Raw genomic sequence first — 8,016 nt, 5'->3', positions numbered from 1 at the left:
TCGACTCTGATCACTGGGGAAGTGCTCGGATTAGGGCACATTAAAGGGATGTTTGTGGACATTCAGAGAAGGAGGCTGCCTTCCAGGGAAGCCTGCCCATCCTCTTCCGGCCTCGGTAACCAGCCCAGTAGTGCAGGGCGTGCTTGCAGCACTGGGATTGGATTTCAGCAGAGCATTTGTCAACGGCTCCCAAGCGCTGCTGTGGAGAGAGGGGTGACACGTTATTGGATGGGACTGGCTCTTCCCAACTAGAAGCCCTCACTATAAATGGGAGGGCACTCTTTGGCAGTACTAACTGATTACCCAAAGCAGAGCCAAGAACTCGAAAGGGAAGCAGTCTGGGGTCATTTGGGAGAGAAACAAAGAACCAAAGACACTTGGGATTTCTGGGAAATCTTTGCATTACCACCCAATAAACTCGCTGATCAATCAGTAAGCATTTATTAGGCACCTGTGCTTGTGCTTCTCAGAACACACTGATGTTCGTGGTGAAGGCCTTGAGCTGCCAACGAAGAAGGTAGAGGAATGTGCAGCATGCTGTAGAAAGATTGCTCTTCCTAAAATTAAAAAAAAAAATGGACCCTTTGGAGAAGAGCTTTGGGCACTTGAATGTGGAGTCCTGCTCATCCCCCAGTGGCCTGCATGGGTAATTGTGGGGTCACTGGCTTGAGCTTTTAAGTAGGTATGGAAGAGCTCCCAAAGAAGCTGTGGGACCCCCATGGAGATACAGAACACAGGTGAGTCTTGCTAAAGATGTGCCAAAGTTAATTAGCCAAAGGAGAAGCACATTTTCAATGAAGGTGAGTCCCAGGAGGCAGAGCGGGGAAGAACCAGTCTCCTTTGCATCCCCAATCAATGGTCATCGGGCTCCCACTAGAAGGTCCCCCAGAGGGGAAGCCGCCACCTCGTGAGGCTGCTGGGCAGCGCTGATGGTGAGAAGCATCCCTGGGCCTCTGGCCAAGGTGCGTCTTTGCATCTTCCACCCACAGCTGCCAGCACTGCCCTGCAGAGCCAAGAGAAACCAGTTAACAAGCACACCTCCTGCAGGACGGCCTTTCAAATGCTTCGAGTCAGCTTGTGCGACTTCTCTGGGCCAAAGAGTCCTAGTTCCTTCAGCCCGCCCTCTGATGGCATCTCCTCCAGTCCCCTTGGCATCCTGCTCATTCTCCTCGGGATGCATTCCAGCTTCCTTCCCAAAATGGGGTGGCCAGGACTGAAGCCAGTGACTGCTCTGGGAGCTCTACGGCCAGAGCAGAGGAGATGTTCCCAATGATCTGTTCCCTGAATCTCTCCGGACCCTGCTTCTCCTTGCAGCCAAAGGGAATGTCACCTCGTTCCCAGCTCCCCTTTGGGCCCACAGTCCCTGGACTGCCCCCCTCCCCCATCCTTGTAGAGGGGGGCACCCAAATCGAGGGCTCCCCATTGACCATTGCTCTCCAGCATTGCCCCATTTCTGCTGGCCCAAGGTCCCAGACTGCAGAGACCTTCTTGGTTTAAGGAGCCAGCGCAGTAGCTCTGCCTCCCGACTTCCCCAGGCTCTGGGCCCAGCATGTCTGGGATGAACCTGCTTCCTTGATCGGACACCACCTTCCCTGCTTGGCTCTCAGTCTGGGCAGCCTTCAATGCAAGGGAGTGAGAAGCAAAAGGGCAAATGGGATCCCCTCCTTCTTACCCAAGAGGTTCTCCTTGTTGAGCTAGGAGAATGTGAGGCTTAACTTTTAGGGGCTACTACGGTAGGCCCAGCCTTGGAAACCCACGCACCTTTACATGGGAGGGAGGGCAGTGAGGACTGAAGAGGAAGGCCATCCCAGCCACAGGACAGATGTTCTCCTACCCCTGGGGGTCAGGGGCCTGCTGTGACTCTATCTGTGTCTTCCATCACTCACCAGGCAGCATTCCTGAGCCCGGCCCTGAGGAGGGGCACGCTTCTCCCCTCACTGTGATTCATTGGCCCCCATCCATTCAGAGCTTCTGCCCTTCTTATTTTGGCTCCATCAATCATGTTGCTTTTGGCACCTACTTTACCAAGGGTTTGGGAAGGCTCCACCCCTGCCTGGGACCTGGGGGCTGAAGGGGAGCCTGCCCCAGGCTGGCAGTCTTCCAGCTGTCACGGGCAGGGCGTCCAATGCCCCTTTGGTTCTCTGTCTCATTGGCTTTACTGAGAAGACTGTCCATAGCTTGAGAACACGTGAAGCCTGGAGGATGACTGTGGACACTTGCAGGGTCTGTCATTTGGGGTGTGGCCCTTGCCGAGGCCATAACCTTCCCCCAACTCTCAGTGCTTGCAGGTACCTGAAATGTCAGTGTGTGTGGGCAGCCTGGCATGAGCCCGTCCCCTGGGTCCCTGGGCCTGAACCAAGAACCTCTTCTGTGCCTGGCACCGTTCTACAGCCCCGGCCTCATGTTCCGCTGGGGAGAGCCCCCCGGCATTCCTGGCTAACAAAGTACATTTGAGGAGGGCCTGTTCCTTACAGGAGGAGGAGGAGAAGGGAGTGCCCTCCTGCCTGTACAAGGGCGAGGACACAGACAGAATGAAGATGCTGTCTGGGGAGCCCATCCTCTGCGCCTTGCCTGGCTCTCTGCGGATGAAGCCCCTCTTCATTGGCTGCTGAGCTAGAACTGAGGGTTAGAGCAGGACACCCCAGCTCGCCTTCCCCTAGCGACCAAGGCAGGGGTGGGAATCAAGGGAGCCTTGCTTTAAACCTCTATGGAGGAAGAGGAGGAGGAGGCGGGGGGGAGGGGGGAGAGGACTTCCTGGAGCCCAACCCAAAGGTGAGAAGAGGTTCATCTTTCTTTGTATCTTAGCCAGTACCTGGCACTTACTAGCTTCTTAATACATGTTTGTTGATTGACTATTGACTGGCCAAAATGTGCACTGATGGCTTGAGGGGGTGTCCTCTGTCTGTGGTCTCACCAAGGCAACATCCAAGGCTGGAGAAGAGCCACTGGCCTGGTTCCTTGGAAGAGAATAACTCGGGCCTTCCAGCGTGGGGCTCCCCGGCCCCCACACACCAGAGGAAGCCTGCCTCCTCTCCCCCGTGCCCCCTCAGGCATTTTCCTGAGAGGAGAGAAGGGAGAACGCGGCCAGTCACCCTGGGCTTTGTCCTGTTCGGTCCCAATCCGATGCGGGAGGTCCGTCACCAACACCGCTGCAGTCTGGGAGGCACAGGCCAAACGTCTTCCCCTCTTGGCACCTCAGTGTTCCAGCCTGGAAAATGGGGGTGATGGTGAGTCCTGCGTCCCCTCCTGTCAGGAGTCTTGTGAGCACCTGCCAAGTGCCAGGCAATCTGATTTAACCCTGCGAGCATCTGGCGCGGCTCCGTGCCGTTTCTCCTCAATAACTAACTTTTCAGGGTTATAATATCGTCCTGTTTGCTCCTACAGCAACCCTGGAAAGAAGGCGCTCTTATTATCCCTGTTTTACAAATAGGGAAACTGAGGCAAGCAGCAGTTAAGTGACGAGCCTAAGGTCATACCACCAGAAAGTGTCTGAGGTCAGATCCTCTTGCCTCTGATGTCACTGGTTGCCTTTGAAGGGGCCCAGGCTCCTGGCTTCCCCAAATACCCCTGTGCTCCTACAGTGCTGACCCCAGTTCATCCATCCTGGCCCATCTTGATGGCCTGCATCCTCTCCTCCAGGAGGCTCACTGGGAGCCACCCCCCACGCAGAGAATGTCAGGGGTGACTCCTATCCAGAAGGGCCAGGTCACTGGACCACTGAGGACACGGAGGGGAGGAAGGCCTTTGAACACCAAACCCAGAGGTCCTCTTTCATCCGGGAGGAGCTAGAGAGTCGGGGGGGAAGGGTCAAGGTCAGGCTCGTACTGTGGACAGTGGACCCACGGACAGATGGACGGATAGACCAGAGGGGGAGAGACTCGGGGCAGGCGGACCCACCCAAAGCTGCAGTGGGATGGGCAACCTAAAAGAGCCTGGGGTCTGAGGCCACCCTGGCCTGGTGCAGAGAGCTCCGGGTGAGGCCACTTCCTCTCCCCGTCACCCGCCCAGCAACTTCAGAGAGTCCTCCACAGCACCGATGCCTTTGATCACCTACAGTTTGCCTTGTCCTGTCTTGTTTGCCTATAATTGTTGGCAATTAGATTGTAAGCTCCTTGAGGTTTTTCTTGTTCAGTTTTAGGGGTTCTTCTCTGGTCATCTAGGAATCACCACGATCCCATTTGGGGTTTTCTTGGCAGAAACTGGAGTATTTTGCCTTTTTCTTTTTAAGGTGAGGAAACTGAGGCAAACAGGGTTAAGTGACTTGCCCAAGGTCACACAGCTAGGCCAGATTTGAACTCAGGAAGAGGATCCTGCTTCCAGGTCCAGCAGTCTGCACACTGTGGCTCCCCCCAGCGGCCCTGCCTTGAGAGCAGAGACTGACTTTTGTTTTCTTTGTACCCTCAGAGTTTAGCATAGTGCCTGGAACATAGTAAGTGCCTAATGAATGCCAGCTGACTGTGACTGACTGGAGGAAGACCTTGACCATCTAGAAGAGATATTTATTTATAAATTATATTTTTATGTAGAGATATTTATCCCAAAAGTTTTCGTTTAGGTCTGTATCAAACACCTGTATCAGGATGTCAGAAAGTAAAGTTGCCCGGCATTCAAGGCCCTCTTCCACCTGGCTCCCACCCACTTTTCCAGGCTGATTTCACATCACTTCCCTCCATTCATTCTTCATCTCAGCCGGCATCTCAGTGCAGTGGAGAGAGAGGTCCAGGGCTGGCCTTGGAGTCAGGAAAGGTTGTGTGACCACAAGCTGGTCACCTGGCCTCTCTGGGCTTTGGGTCCGTCTGTGCCTCACCTAGCACTGTAGAACTGGGGAGGCAGGTGTCATCCCGAGAAGGCCCTCGATGCATCAGTGAAGCCGCATTGACTGAGAGGTTTCTGTCAGTCATTGACCCAAGCAAGGCTGTCCCATAGGCTGACTGAAAGGGGCCATGTTAGCGGCTGAAACACGGAGGGAGGACTGAGCTGGTCTGAAAGGGCAGAGGCAGGTGGCAGGAAGTCCACCTTCTGTGCCGAGAAGGGAGAGAGGTGAGCTTCTGGGGCTTTCTGGAGCCCGACGGGAGACCGCAAGGATGTGGGGCAGAGGGTGCTCCAGCCCTGACCAGCTCTGAGGGTCCGAGGCACCTTTGCTGCCCCTATGCCCAGGCCGTCCAGCTGGTGACGGCAGCACCGGGCTTTCTCTCGGCCTCCATCGGCAGGACAGGAAGGGTGAGCAGACAGCCAAACTTTGTTTTTTTACTTAAGAGAAAGTCACCTCCTCAGGGAGCTGCCTTCTTTTTTCTTTTTGAACAAAGTGCTGACTGAATAAAAGTTGTCTCGAAGCAGATCTGCTAAATAGTTTGTTTTCTTGCTTTGTTTTTCTAGGCTAAAGATTCTGCTGTTCTCTGCCTCCTTCCTAGCAGGCAGCAGATGGGAAACTGCTCACACAAACAGGCCTGAGCTGGGCTAGCTGGTCCTGAATGACAGGCTATGGAGACACGGGGCCAGCTGCCCGTGGGCTGGATTGTAGAACACAGAGTTCAGCTCTTGTTGAAAGGGACCTGAGAGGCCTTGAAATTCAACCCCCCCCCACATTCCAGAGAGGAGGAAGTGTGACTGGCCCAAGGTCACACAGCTAGGAAAGGTCAGAGCCAGTAATGTTTCCACTGAGTCACCCTTGGGTCTTAGATTTCAGCCTGGAAGGCAGCAGAGGTCATTCAGGTCCACAGCCTCATTTCCAGAGGAGGTAACTGAGGCAGTCTAGATAGAGAATGGGACACGCCCAGGGTTCCTCAGGGAACGGAGGCAGGGTCAGGACAAGCCGCTTTTTTGCTCTGGCCCCCCAAGGATGCACTTGCCCCCCATTCCCAGGGCTCCTCTCCATTAGCCGGGATGATTATCAGATTCTCATTCCTGGTTTTCAGCCACCCCTGGACCCTGCCCCTTCTGTGAGTCAGCTCAGATAACTGTGACCAACTTCTGCCGGGCCATCTCGGCTGATCGGGACTGCCCTGATTTCCTCGGTCTGCCCAGTGGCCCTCACTGACTCCCTGGGCCCAGATGTTCCTGGACTGTCCTGCACTCAGCCTGGAGCTTGGGCATCCTCGTAGGCAAGAGGGTTAGCAGCCTGATGTGGGGAGAAAGGGGCGGGAGGAAGGGGGGCTGAAGACATTCCAGAGGGAGTAACCAAGCTAGGAAGCCTTTTTTGATGGTGGAGGCATCCAGGGGATCAGCCTGGGGTCACAGACCAGTGGCCTTATTGTCATGGAAAAAAGGGTCTATTGAGGGGGCTAGATGGGGAGGGGAGCTAGGCAGCCCCAGGCCTGCCCTGAGGAGGAGGATCGTGGCCTGCTCCCAGCCTGGTTCCCTGGGGATGGAGATTATGGATGGGGGTGGAGAGAAAAGAGAAACTCCAGGAAGAGACATCAGAGGCTGGGCAGCTGAGCTGGGGCGCCGGTTTCTACCCCAGACGGTGCCCATCCCAAAGAGTGCCCACCCCAGATGGTGCCCACTCCAGGTGGTGCCCACCCAGATGGTGCCCACCCAGACAGTGCCCACCCCAGATGGTGCCCACCCAGACAGTGCCCATTCCAGATGGCTCCCACCCCGATGGTGCCCATCCTAGATGGTGCCCACCCAGATGATGCCCACCCCAGATGGTGCCCATCCCAGAGGCTCTATTGACCGTTGTCTCCCTGGGCCCTGGGGGACCTCGGCAGCCCCTGTCACGCTAGAAAGCCTACAAGGGTAGCTGAGGACGGGCCCCAGCTTCGGCATCCAAGGGCCCATCTGGCTCAGTCCCAAGGGGGGCTCCAGCTTGGCCATGGGCAGGTTAATGTTTTGACCACAACAACCCAGAAGCTGTGAGGTGGCCGGTGGGGTGGCTGGGGGCCTTGGACGTCCCTGGGCAGGCCACCTAATCTCTCATCTATAAACCAAGGGTGATGATCACACCTCCCTCCTATACCAGAGACAGAATGTGTCTAAGGTGCTTCACAGACCTTGTGAGGAGGCTAGGCCAGGCACTGAGCAGAGGAGGGCTGCCCGCCAGAGAAAGGGCAGAGGGCAGACCAGCTGGAGAAGTCCCTCTCCCTGCCCTCCCCCCCCCTCCCCCTCCCCCTCCCTCTTCTCCCCCCCCCCCCCTTCCCCCCCCACTTCTCTCCCCTTCCCCCTCCTCTCTCCTCTTCTCTCTCCCCTCCCTTCCCCTCTCCTTCTCTCCTCCCCTTCTTTTTCCTCCCTCCCTCCCCTCCCTCCCCTTCTCTTCTGCTCCAGACAGCCACACCTCATCTCTCCCAATGATCACTTCTTATCTACTGATCTATGGACACATTTTCTCCCCAGGAAAGGGTGAGTCCTCCAGGGTAGTGACTGCTGTGTGGCTGCCCCCACATCCCTATCATGAGTGGTGCACAGTGGGTACCCCATAAGCCCTTGTCCCATGGAATGGCACCTGGCTGGATATTTCATCGAGCGGCATCTCATCCGTGCAGACATTTCTGCCATACCTGCAGGTGCTGCCAGCCCATCTCCTACCCTGTCCCTGGGTCCTCCCTCGGAGGCTCAGCCAACTTGCCAGAGGCTTCTTCCTCTGCTCTCCCCACACTCCAGGGGCCCAGGGACCCACATCTGTTTTCCTCTTCCTCGCTGATCACTATAAAATCTTTATGAGAATGCTCCAAAGGCACACAGTGGCCTGAGTAAAAATGAGAAGGAAACAGGTGGGGTCGGTCTTGCCCAGAAGATTGTCTGCCCCTGATGGCGTCCTCACCATGACCCGCTCTGAGAGGGACAGAGGAAGCTGGGTCCTTCGGGGGGACCAAAGCAGGCCTTGGTTTGGATGGAGCGACAGCCAATGAGGCATGTCTTGTGCTATCATTACAGTACCAGACTTCTGGATGGATGCAAGCCAAAGACAACCGGACATTACTCTGGATAATGAGCCTTTGATTATTGTTATACAGCCCACAGATCAATGGAGAAGGCAGCAGGGAGTTCCTGCTTCCCGGAGATGTCTCCTGCCACCAC

General features: G+C 55.9%; 1 long non-coding RNA gene across 3 annotated transcripts; it reads right to left on the bottom strand.

The window, feature by feature from the left end:
• Positions 1-425: 425 nt before the first annotated feature.
• On the bottom strand, positions 426-7,765 carry LOC138170783 (uncharacterized). Of its 3 annotated transcripts, XR_011170745.1 has the most exons (3): positions 1,762-2,306; positions 1,039-1,240; positions 426-557 (listed from the first exon to the last, which is right to left on the bottom strand). It is a non-coding gene; the product is annotated as an uncharacterized lncRNA (long non-coding RNA). The 3 variants fall into 3 exon arrangements; XR_011170747.1 differs by lacking the exons at positions 1,039-1,240; positions 1,762-2,306 and adding an exon at positions 7,497-7,765 and having other exon boundaries at positions 426-1,003; XR_011170746.1 differs by lacking the exon at positions 1,039-1,240 and having other exon boundaries at positions 426-1,003.
• Positions 7,766-8,016: the final 251 nt, after the last annotated feature.

The sequence above is a fragment of the Petaurus breviceps genome, unplaced genomic scaffold, assembly GCF_028583685.1.
Source record: "Petaurus breviceps papuanus isolate PSGF00001 unplaced genomic scaffold, PetGlider_PUasm1.0 387, whole genome shotgun sequence".
Lineage (NCBI taxonomy): Eukaryota > Metazoa > Chordata > Mammalia > Diprotodontia > Petauridae > Petaurus > Petaurus breviceps.
This window is presented reverse-complemented; position numbering and strand designations above follow the sequence as displayed.